This window comes from Pleurodeles waltl, chromosome 4_2 (assembly GCF_031143425.1).
Source record: "Pleurodeles waltl isolate 20211129_DDA chromosome 4_2, aPleWal1.hap1.20221129, whole genome shotgun sequence".
NCBI lineage: Eukaryota > Metazoa > Chordata > Amphibia > Caudata > Salamandridae > Pleurodeles > Pleurodeles waltl.
Window position 1 is genome coordinate 65,811,781 of NC_090443.1, and position 12,839 is coordinate 65,824,619.

Below are 12,839 nucleotides of genomic sequence, written 5' to 3' on the forward strand. Positions count from 1 at the left end.
GCCCCTCTGATGGCTCATGCAGATGAGGGGTGAGAATCCAAAACTCTTGAGGTGGTCCATTTCCCTACAGGGGATGGACTTTACGGTGGAACATCGCCCAGGGGTTGACCATGCCAATGCTGATGGTCTCTCCAGATACTTCCGCCTTAGCGATGAGAGCTCCCAGGAGGTCGGGTAGCTCTCCCCACTTTCAGCTGGGGGGGACACATGTTAGACCTGACAGCCTTAGGGTAGTCACCCCTAACTTTTTGCCTGCCTCCCTCCACTTTTTGGACACTGTTTTTGCTGGCTTTTAGACTCTGCGCACTTTACCACTGCTAACCAGTGCTAAAGTGCATATGCTCTCTCCCCTAAAACATGGTAACCTTGAATCATACCTGATTGGACTATTAATTTACTTATAAGTCCCTAGTAATGTGCACTTTATGTGCATAGGGCCGGTAGATTAAATGCTACTAGTGGGCCTGCAGCACTGGTTGTGCCACCCACTTGAGTAGCCCCTTTTCCTTGTCTCAGGCCTGCCATTGCAGGGCCTGCGTGTGCAGTTTTACTGCCACCTCGCCTTGGCATTTAAAAGTACTTGCCAAGCCTAAACCTCCCCTTTCTCCACATATAAGTCACCTCTAATGTGTGCCCTAGGTAACCCCTAGAGCAGGGTGCTGTGTGGGTGAAAGGCAGGACATGTACCTGTGTAGTTTACATGTCCTGGTAGTGTAAACCTTCTAAATTCAATTTGCACTACTGTGAGGCCTGCTCCCTTCATAGGCTAACATTGGGGCTGCCCTCATACAGTATTGAAGTGGTAGCTGCTGATCTGAAAGGAGTAGGAAGGTCATATTTAGTATGGCCAGAATGGTAACATAAAATCCTGCTGACTGGTGAAGTTGGATTTGATATTACTATTCTAGAAATGCCACTTTTAGAAAGTGAGCATTTCTTTGGACTTAAATCTTTCTGTGCCTTACAATCCACGTCTGGCTGGGCTTAGTTGACAGCTCCTTGTGCATTCACTCAGACACACCCCAAACACAGGGTACTCAGCCTCACTTGCATACATCTGCATTTTGAATGGGTCTTCCTGGGCTGGGAGGGTGGAGGGCCTGCTCTCACACAAAGGACTGCCACACCCCCTTCTGGGACCCTGGCAGACAGGATTGAACTGAAAGGGGACCTGGTGCACTTCTTAGCCACTCTTTGAAGTCTCCCCCACTTCAAAGGCACATTTGGGTATAAAACAGGGCCGCTGCCCTACCTCATCAGACACTTGCTGGAGAAGAAACCTGAACCAGAAACTACATCCTGCCAAGAAGAACTGCCTGGCTGCTCAAAGGACTCACCTGTCTGCTTTCTACAAAGGACTGCTGCCTTGTTGTTGGCCTGCTGCCTTGCTGAACTCTTGTCTGGCTGTGAAAGTGCTCTCCAAGGGCTTGGATAGAGCTTGCCTCCTGTTCCCTGAAGTCTCAGGACCAAAAAGACTTCTCTTTTTCACTTGGACGCTCTGTGCGCCAAAAATTTCAACGCACAGCTTGTTCCGCAGCGACAAAAACGCCGCACACCGACGCTGATCGACGCGACGCATTCGGGACGACCGAAACTTTGACGCACGGCCTCGCAAGGACAACGCCGCCCGACTTCCAAGGAGAAATCGACGTGACACCTGCTGTGAGATCGAAACTTTGATGCACGGCCTCGCAAGGACAACGCCGCCCAACCTCTAGAGGAGAAATCGACGCGACGCCTGCCGTGAGATTGAAACTTCGACGCGCAGCCCCGCAGAACGACGCGCAGCCGGAAAACAAGCAGGAAAATCCACGCACATACCCGGGACATCTGGTAATCCCCGCGATCCACAGAAAGAGACTGTCCGCGTGCCGGAAAACGACGCACGACCTCCCAGCGTGAAAAATAACGACGCAAGTCCGTGTGTGCTGGGGAGAAATCGACGCACACACCCTTTTTCCACGCATCTCTTCTTTTGTGGCCCTCTGAGGAGATTTTCCACTCCAAACCAGGTACTTGTGCTTGAAAGAGACTTTGGGGGTCATTCCGACCCCGGCGGGCGGCGGGCGCCGCCCGCCGGGCGGAGACCGCCAGAAGACCGCACCGCGGTCAAATGACCGCGGCGGTCATTCTGACTTTCCCGCTGGGCGGGCGGGCGACCGCCAAAAGGCCGCCCTCCCGCCCAGTGGGAAAGCTCCAGCAACGATGATGCCGGCTCCGAATGGAGCCGGCGGAGTTGCTGGTGTGCGACGGGTGCAGTGGCACCCGTCGCGATTTTCAGTGTCTGCTAGGCAGACACTGAAAATCATTATGGGGCCCTGTTAGGGGGCCCCTGCACTGCCCCTGCCTGTGGCATGGGCAGTGCAGGGGCCCCCAGGGGCCCCACAACACCCGTTCCCGCCATCCTGTTCCTGGCGGTTTTTACCGCCAGGACCAGGATGGCGGGAAGGGGGTCGGAATCCATATGGCGGTGCTGCGAGCAGCGCCGCCATGGAGGATTCTTTGGGGCAGGGGTAAACCGGCGGGAAACCGCCGGTTGCCCTTTTCTGACCGCGGCTTTACCGCCGCGGTCAGAATTGCCCATGAAGCACCGCCAGCCTGTTGGCGGTGCTTCCGCGGCACTCTGCCCTGGCGGTTTTCAACCGCCAGGGTCAGAATGACCGCCTTTGTTTACATTTTAAAGACTTAAGACACTTTTTATCACTTTTCAGTGATATCTCTACAATTTCACATTGCAACTTTATTCTTTTTGACCTACAATTATCCTGATAAATATTATATATTTTTCAAAACCCTGTGTGGTGTATTTTTGTGGTGCTATATGGTGGTATTGTATGATTTATTGCACAAATACTTTACACATTGCCTTCTAAGTTAAGCCTGACTGCTCGTGCCAAGCTACCAGAGGGTGGGCACAGGATAATCTTGGATTGTGTGTGACTTACCCTGACTAGAGTGAGGGCTTTTGGTTGGACAGGGGGTAACCTGACTGCCAACCAAAAACCCCATTTCTAACAGTAATGTAAAGAAACATTCTTACTTTGAGCAAAATAAACTGCAATTCCACCCTCTCATTATCAGCATTGTAGAGAGCAAGTAAAACTAACCAGAAGTGCTCTGCTAATTAGAACTCCATAGATTTTCTAATGGTAGCCCTGTACCCAACCTCTCTCACTTCAATGTCTGGGTCTCCACTTCAATCACAGGAATGCAATCAACACAGTTCTATTGTCTAAGGAAGCTGTATCAACCCTCCGTATTGTTCCATCCTAAAAAAGGGGTAATCCAAAATGGATTCTACTTGTCCCAATACTCGGACTGTCGCCATCAAGTACCATAGATTTGCTATACATCTCCCACACATTCACACTCTCGACACTCACACAGAATGTCATTACAAGGTCTGGGGTTCATAGTAAGGCAGAACTAAGAGGGGTCAGTAGGCCACACTCTTTCCTCATACAGAGAAAAAGGTCTGGTCATACAAAAGATTAAGAAAAACTCAGTAAGCTGGCATAACCACTTTATGGGACTATCCAGGACATGGGCAATAATCATATGCCAGCTACGAGCGTAAGCCTTGCCCACCCCTCTAGGTCACACCATAAATTCTGGACCTTTCATTACCAAAGGGAGAACTAGAACGTTGTGCACAAGCTAGATTAGCATGGCTACAATCTGCAACTCAGAAGGGGTATATGTCAGTGTATCATGCATGGAACAGTCTCATCTCAATGCAAGTCTTATAAATCCTTCTATCAAAACAAAACAACACAAAAAGAATAAGAAAGATAAGAAATTGTTTATACTTCAAATAATAGATTAAATCAAACATAAGAAGTTAATAGCAAAACCACGAAAGACAGCAGAGAAAGGACCTCAAAAAAGGTCAGCAAGTATTACAATTTTAAGCCAATTGAGTGGATGTTCACTAAATATCACTGAAATGTTTAGGATAATTGAATTAGCTTGCAACTACTTTAAGTCAAAAAAACATTTTAAATTGAAATTATTCATTGTGAGAAAAATGAAGTTAAAAAGGAGGGTAATTAATGTCCTAGAAAGGGAGAGTTTGGGTTACTGGCTGCTGTCTATTACTCAATGCATAATTTGATTAACAAACGGGTTTCTACTCTCAAGGTACAGAGATCACCATTGGATCGGTAGAGATCCCTAAAGCTGGCACATGATAGTCCATCAGAGCGTACGCTGTGTAAGGTAGGCATTGCAATAGCTGAGCAGTATGCACTTTCAGGCATGAGGTTTGCACAGTATGATGAGCATCTTTACTGCCTGAACAGGTGAAAAGATTTAAGCTTTTTAGGGAATAAAATAGAAGAGGATTGTATAAGGTCTCTGTGGACTCCAGTATCTATTTTAATTGATTTTATCTGAGGGGTTACCTCATTCTGAACAATTCTGATTACATACTCTTTTAACTGTTAACCAAACTCAGCTTAATTTGATTGTTTGTAAAATTGAATCATTTTCTTTTTATGTCTCTGAACTTACATGTAATGGTTTTAATTAGCTAAGCATGATAAACAAACATAGACATTCTTCCCATTAGTCCATCGGGTGGCAGACGTAATGTCCTCTGCCACCTTTACAGACTGCACTCTGTTCACCAAACACTAAACCATGCCCACAGTCTCAGACCAGGAACGTTTAGTCTGAAGAATTCAATGGAAGCAAAGCAAGATTGCAACACACAGGAAGCATTTAGTCATCACAGGAATGATCAGGACTGGAAAGAGTAACAGAAGTAGGTGCTTATCCTAAATTTTCCCTTAAAAACTGGAGCTTTGACCAAGAGTCTATCAGAAATTGTGAGGGTGTGATATTTATCGAACAGCACGTAATTTCGAACCCTGTACAAACTCCTGGAAATTAGCCCTAAACTTGTAATAAGGGCCTAAAGAGAAATATAATATTCAACATTCTACATAGTATGCATACTATGCTTTCAGTTTTTCATTACCCTGAAATTTGTTTCCTTGATTAAATTCCTCAAATCCAATCAGGTATAATGACCACAAGTAGAGTATTAGTGCAATTTCAGAATGAACAAAATTGGCACTAATAAAATTGCTGATAAGATACTGAACTGCAGCATTGACAACCTGTCAGTTAAACAAGATGTTTTAATTTGCTCAGTGGCTGTTGGAGGCACTGTTGGAATGGGGAAAGAATCAATCATCAAGGAACCACTCATGAAGGTGCTATCGCTCAATCAAATAGATTAAAATTATGATCCAAATGACTCAACAAAAAAACACAGCTCAATGCATAAAAACTACTAAAATGAATGGGTGTTATTAGACTTAACTATGTCATGAAAATGAGAGCTACAGAAAAAATAAGTATTTCAGTTGGTACTGGGTTGCTCGGCTTTTAACACTGGATAAATTCATGGATACTCAACTATACCCTTAGTATCCAAGATTTAAATATTGTGACCTAGGATTTGTTGCAGTGCAGAAATACGGATATTAGTTAAAGGAAGACCTACATAATCAATACATCAAAATATTGGTGGCACAAGAAATGTGGCCTACAACTGACAGAATATAACCATTATTTAGTGCTCTTGAGCATAAGGCAACTGAGAGAGTGTTTGGATGTCCTTTATCTACCTTGGTCCAACTGGATATGAAACAGTGTTGAACATAGCATGACACATTCTTGAAGATACAGGTATCCAAAGAGTCCTCCTTTGTGATAAAAGATTCTGTTCTACTATAAAACAAACTTAAAATATGATTATTTGCCTCCAGTGGGAAAGAATTATCACTACATAGGGTCAAGGTAACTTTGATTGAAGAATCTGAAAGTGAGTTAAAGATTTAAGAACTTTACTTTGGGAAGCTCTTAATGCAAAAATCCTAATAATTTATGAAGTGGAAAATGTACATAAATGTGCTGCATTTTGATATTTCGGAGCGGGTCTTTAAACAGGTGAAATTTAACTGAACAGAGGAACATATGGTTTCTGTATTATAGTTATTAAAGTTTATGGTAACAAATAGCAGCATGCCTAGTCATAATCTGGTTCATTTTAACTATACTATTGGGAGAATAGTTCTTTCTTAGATCATGCTAAAACTTCTTCCTTTCATTTTGCCTTATCAAAGATGTACAATGTAGAAGTGATCATCGTCTGCTTCAGTGCTGTTATTCTGTCTCAGTACCTTACACAACATGTTATTTATTCTGAAAGCTTGTGAACCTAGTGATATATTGGTCATACAATGTTTTCTTGCTGAGGTTAAAAAATAGTTTTCTCCAAGAAGGAAAGAGGAATTAGAAACAAGGAACTATTCAGGAGTTTTTTTGCCCTGGGGATTTTCCTCCTATTTCCTGGGGCATTTTCTGGGACTCACTTGCCACTACCTGGTGTCGGTGGCAGCGTGGCTACTGGAAGAGGTCTTCTATGAAACAATGGGAGGGGGCCTGCTAAAGCCCTGCTTACTGGGAGGTAAGGGAAGATTTATCAATGAAGAGTCCCAAGCCATACACTCTCCCACGCTTATATTGTACTATACACACACAACTTGGTGTATCCCCTGCCAGTCTAAAGTAACTTCTATCCCACGCGGATACTGGGTCTACTTTCAATGGCAAAAATAAATCTCTTTCTTTTAATTATATGACTTTCACCCACTTTAGTATTGGGATGCTTCTTCATTGGGTCCAGCCTGCCCCCTAAACGCCAGGATTTCAGGGAGCCCCTTTGATATTGTTGCCGCTGAGGAGACTATAAAGATAAAAATACATGAAGCAGAACAAGGTATCTTTTTATTAGAGGTTTGCATGGTAAGAAACCCCTACAGTTACCACAACAAAAAAGGGACATAACAGTGTAGTATATTTTTCCAGCAGAGGGCTGGAGTAAGCTCAGCACCACACATGACCAACAGCAAGTAAATATCTCTATGCTGAATATTAATCTAAAATAACATACATATTTACTGTAGATGTAGAATACAAATGGTACAGCACTATTAACCTAATTTGAATGAAATGTTTAATTAAATTAAATAAATTAGGCCGAATTAAAATCATGATTCTGAAGTCTACATTAATGAATTAATTCCCACCTAAAGTAAAAAAAAAACCATATTATTATGCATTAAAGATTGTTAAACATACTGTGTAGAATTAATTGAAAGAATGTAATTATGTTTTATTAAGAATTATTGTTACAGTAATTTATAAATTCAAAAAATGTTATGAAAATACTTTGTAGTTAAAAAAATGTTTTTTTAACATTAAATTTACTAACCTTTGGCAACTCTTTTTCTGGTGGGTAATCTGTCTGTTTGCAGATTCTTCAACTTGTGAGTATTCCCCAGGTGTCAGATTGGATCTGGAAACTTTAAAGTAGTTCTCCTGCATGCCGGTAGGTCACTTTGTGCAGCTCTACACCATTCTCATTTCTCTTCTGAAGTGCAGAGTGAAGCCGCATATAATTGACACCCATCGGTGCTAACAACGGTGATTACAAAGCTATCCTTGCCCTCAAATGCAGATCCCCCTTAGCAGTTTGTCATAGCCAGTGTGCAGAGCTCTAAAATTGGGACAAATGTTAGTTGGGATAAGAGTACAATTTACAGAACGGGGAAGTGGGAGGGTTGGTGAGGAATCTGTGGTTAGATACATTACTGTTGCAGAAGGTGACTAACTTGTTCTTTTGATGAATACTTCTAACAGCAGATTCCTCACCTTGTGAATAGGTACCATATCAGTAGCTCCAAAGGAGGCGGATCTGTGAACTGGCTCATAGAAAAGCTAGCAAAATGCCCCTCTCAATAGACCTGTCAAGGCAAAAGTGCTTCATGAAGATGTGTGCTGACAGATGGCCAGGACAGGTACTCCTCGTGGTAAAGCAGTGGTATCAGACGTGGCTCTGGTGGAATGATCCCATAGGTCCTGTGGAGGCTGCTTCTTCACCTGTGAGTAGCAGATTTTTTAGGAACAGAACAATCCATCGAAAGATGGTCAGTTTTTGCACTGCGTTGCCTTTCTTTGTTCAGAAAAACCATATAAATAGATGGTCGCCCACTCAATGTTCTTTGGTATAATCAATATAAAAGTTTAATGCCCTCTTGGGGTCTAAACAATGGAGTCTCTCTTCCTACTTATAGGGATGAGGTGGAGCAAAGAATGCTGGAAGGGTAACAACCTATCCAACATGACAAAAGAGTAAGCACTTTTGGCAGAAATGAAGCTCGAGCCATTGACACCAACTTAGTGGGAAAAAAGTAGTATAAGGGAGGTTAACAAAAAGAGTCTGAAGCTCACTCATACATCTAGCCGAAGTTATGGTGATGAGGAAGACTGTCTTTAATGTCACAAGTTTCAAAAGACAGCTGTATAATGGCTCAGAAGAGGTGGACATCAAAAAAGTGGGGACCAAAGTACGCTGCTTTCAAGAGGGTCTACGTGTCACGTAGCCACCTTTGCTGCTCATGACTGCCAGGGGAGGCAGTGCCTGCAAAGGGCTTGTGTGCTACAAGGTGGTGGGCCTATTCCCACTGTTGTGGGCCAACCGTAGGCACGTCCTGTGCCTGGAAGAGGCTGGGCTGGGCCACCCATATGAGAATTCAAGTCTGTAATCAGGATGAAGTAAGTTTATTTAGGCAGACCATTTGCCTTTTGCTCTTTCCTTCCTATTTCTGCTTGTGCAGAGTGCAGATTGTGCTGATATGGAGAAGAGAAAGTCACCTTTGCAAGGGAAAACCCACTGGCAGGCACCATAGTATCTCACCTAATGAATGTCATGGGGCCACTTGAACAGGAGATTGGCTCTTTCGAAGAGCAGTTGTGTACCACTATGAAGTCTGTTTCTGGGAAAGGTAGTGGGATAGAACATAGTGATCCAGCTGAGACCAGCGATAGTTCTAACGTTCCCATGCAGTAGGCAGCCTGGAACAAGGAGTAGATGTCCGTACGCAGCAAATATTTTGTATGAAGTCATTATTACAGAAGCTACCCACAATGTACCCGCTGCACCTATTCCACCCAGCTCACACTGCTTGTCACCCCAGCCAAAAAAATAAGTGCTTCCAGCGCAGGAAAGAAAAGAGGGGGGAGTGCCTACAATGGCAATGTACTTGGCTATGACTTTGGATATAATCAGCAAGATCACTTGTTTGGAGGATAAATTAGAAAGCCTAATCTCTGCCGTGATGGGTAGGCTGGACTCTCTGGAGGCACATACATTGGTCAAAAATCACAGTGGCCACCAGTTCAGACCTCCGACTAAGGATATAAGTACAGACACTAAAATGGAAGGGGGCCAGGTTCTTGATCAGAGGGATTTTTTTCAGCTTTTTTTAGATCCTGTCTGCAAATTTAGGACTATTTAACAAAGCACAGTACTGGTGCTCCATGCCGCAGGGGTCAGTCATAAGGTGGTCTCTGGTGCTAATATTGCTAGAATACATGCCATGGAAGAAGATCAGTCACTAATAACATCTCCATTGGGCCTTCAAATTCTTCAGCTACCCTCACAGGCCACTTCGACCAGCTGCTAAACAAGGTAGTGCTTTGTGTAAATAAGAAGGTGGATTGCCTAAGACAACTAAACAGTGAGATCAATAATATGCGAAGGGTCTCTTGGGTTGGTAACCTTCCAGAATCAGACAGTAACAAATGGATTGACATAGCGGTTCAGATATTAATGTCCTACTGCTGGGCTATTTCTATAGACCAGTCAACAGTCCAATTTGGCCACTATGAAGCTCTACTAACTGTGTCACCACTATGAATAGATTCTTAACATTAACAGAGTTAGATCAACTGGATTGACTCACAATTAAGTCTACCGATCCCAAGTTTCAGACGGGTAGATTTGTGGGTTGCAATATGTCTGTCCTTCAGGAGAGGGAAGTTGCCCTCTCATTCCAACTGTGGAAAACCCGGATGCTAGAGGCTTTCAGAGCAATGGTGGCGAAAGAAAAAAAATTGCATCTTGAAATGTGGCCTGTCTGGGTGCAAAACTGGAGAATTCGGACTGGTTAGATATTAATAATTCATATGCGGTTGTCTTCTTTCAAGAGACATGGCTCCTAGAACCTGCCTCCACTGATGGGTTTGTGACTTACTTCCCTCCTGCAACTGCAGGGCTAAAGGTGATCCTGTCACATTGGTGACTCTTACTTTCCTGGGTCAGATTATGTGGACAAATCTGGCCTTGCTCCAGTATCAGATTATTGCTATCAACTGTAAGAGGGAATTGGTAATTTTTTATAATAAAGTTTTTGATGTTTATAATACTTCTATTGTGAAATAATTGCTGGAGGATATAGAGCAAAGTTTGAGCAAAGTTGAGAGTAGCTATGTGGTTGTGTGGATAAGGGACTTCAATGTTAAACACTGTCAAGTGTCTCCAGAAATGTCATGCGGCCTGTTGAACATCGAAGGGGAGCCTACCACACACTTTTGTCATAGCCCCATGTAGACTTACTGAATTTACTAATAATAAGGTACACTCTGACGTTTGCTTTTGACTCATCTATTAGTGGCCTAGTGTTTACTCCTACATTTGTTGGGCATGGCTGTCCCATTTTAATTGACTTTATTTTATTGTCCTATAAATTGAGGTCATCGGTGGGAGACTATGTGGTTCTGAATTCCGCTTTGAGTAATCATAGGCTCATATCTTTCTCAATGAGCAACTGCCTCTTTGAAAAGCAGCAGCAGCTGGTCCATCCAAGACCGATGGCTCAATCAACAAACCAGGGAGTCACTATGAGCTGGGCGAGAGCGGACAGGGATCTGGTCCTCTCTGATCTCATAGTTGCAACTTACTGCAATTTCACCAGGTGCCTGAAGATGGACATGTAGGGGGACGTTGAGACAATCAGTAGTTTCAATAGGATATGTGGAACTGCATGGGAAATGCTGACAGTCAGGATAAACACCTATTATAGCAAACCTGTGTGGTGGTTTGACAAAACATGTTCCAAAGCCCATGATCAGCCATTGTTGTCACTTAAAACTGTGCCAAGAGACCAAAAATGGGTTCGTACCTGGAGAAAGATATACAAGGCTGCCATATCGGCACGGAAAAGGACATAAGGGGAAGAGTCTTACCTTGATTTATTAAAGGACCGTGAGCTGACAGATAGCAAGACCTTCTGCCAAACAGTAAATTGAAATTATCTGGAGGGAGTCCATGATACTGCGCTTGACACAGTGATCCCCCGGAGGTATCGGTTAGGCATTTTTCACAACTATATTAGGATCCTGTCCTTTCTGGTGGCCATGCTTCAAGCAAGACTTAGATGTTAACATCTGTGGTTCCCCTGCCAAACCACGTTGCTCCCTGAAGATCTAATAAATGATGTGTTAGAGCCATTAACAGGTGCCCTACAGCAAAAGCTCTCCAGGCCAGATGGGATAACAGTGGATCTCTAGAAGGTAAATCTTCCTCTCTGGGCTCCTCTCCTGACAAATGTTCTTAATGCTGACATATCAATGGGCCCACCCAAGGCTTGGTCACATGTGACAATAGTCCTGATATTCAAGAAAGGTTCTCAGTGGACCCAAAGTACTATTGCCCTACGCTAAAATAATGGGCTGGATCCTGTTAGAACGCATGTAAACCTGGGCAATAGAAAATAATGTGCTCTTGGATCTCCAATTTGGGTTCTGTGATGGTCTTAGGACAGTAAAGCAATGTTTTAACCTTTACCTACTAATCAATCAATATACTATAGCGATAGAAGGAAAGGTTTATGCAGCTTTCATAGATCTGAGTTCGGTTTTTGATTCTGTCAATAGGTCAAAACTCTAGTTAATTATGAAGGAGTGGGGGTTCGAGCCCAGTATTACACATTTTTTAAGTGAGCTTCATTTGGAGGTAACAGTAAGCATGAGGCATGGCCCAGCAGGGGAAACAACAGTTAGCTATAAACTTGACTGTGGTGTGTGCCGAGGATGTGTTTTGGCCCCCTTTCTTTTCTCTTTGTATGTTAATGGCCTAGAAAAACATCTATTGAAATTTAGAGCCGATTGTTCCCTGGTCAGCAAACTCAGTATGCCTGCCTAAATTTATGCCGATGACACTGACTTATTAGCGAGAACTGCAAGTGGACTGCAGCATCTATTAGATCAATTTTGCACCTTCAGGAACAGCTTAGACATGATGATTAATCAGTCCAAAACACATGTAATGATTTTTGGGTCTCGAAAAAAAGGCAATTGGGCCTTCTTTGTAAACGGTGTAAAAATTAGTAACGTCCGTCTTATCTATAGCTGGGAATTGATGACAGACTGCCTTGGCGCACTTTGAAAGCTAGCGGGTCAGCTGTTCTAGCCAGAAGCACAGATGCTGTTTTAGGTTTCACAGCCTGACTGCCTAAAAAGCCAATGAAAGAGCTTCTAAAAATCTATAAGTCCAAATGCTGTCCAGATGCTACATATGCTTCATATGGGGCTGGTGTCTGGGCTGGAGATGATATAGAATAGTTTTCTGAAAAGGCTGATAGCTGTGCCTAAGTCCACCAATAATTTAATATGTCATTTAGAAGCTGGATTTGGGTACATATCTGATTTAGTGAGGCTGAAACCTCTCCTGCTATTGCTGAAAATTTGGAATAAGGCGGAAACAGCATTGAAGTGCACAATTTTAACTGATTGTCTGGAAATGGGAAAGAGTTGAAACATTCAATGGCTCGCATATACAGGTTGGTCCCGTAAGTGGCTGGATTTAAATGGGTTTTTTATGAGCCCAAATGCTCTTTGCGTAAGCTTTTCCAGAACACTGAGACAATTATTTTTGCTACAGGAAAGAATGCGAACAAATGCGGTAATACCGACAGTTGCTGCCC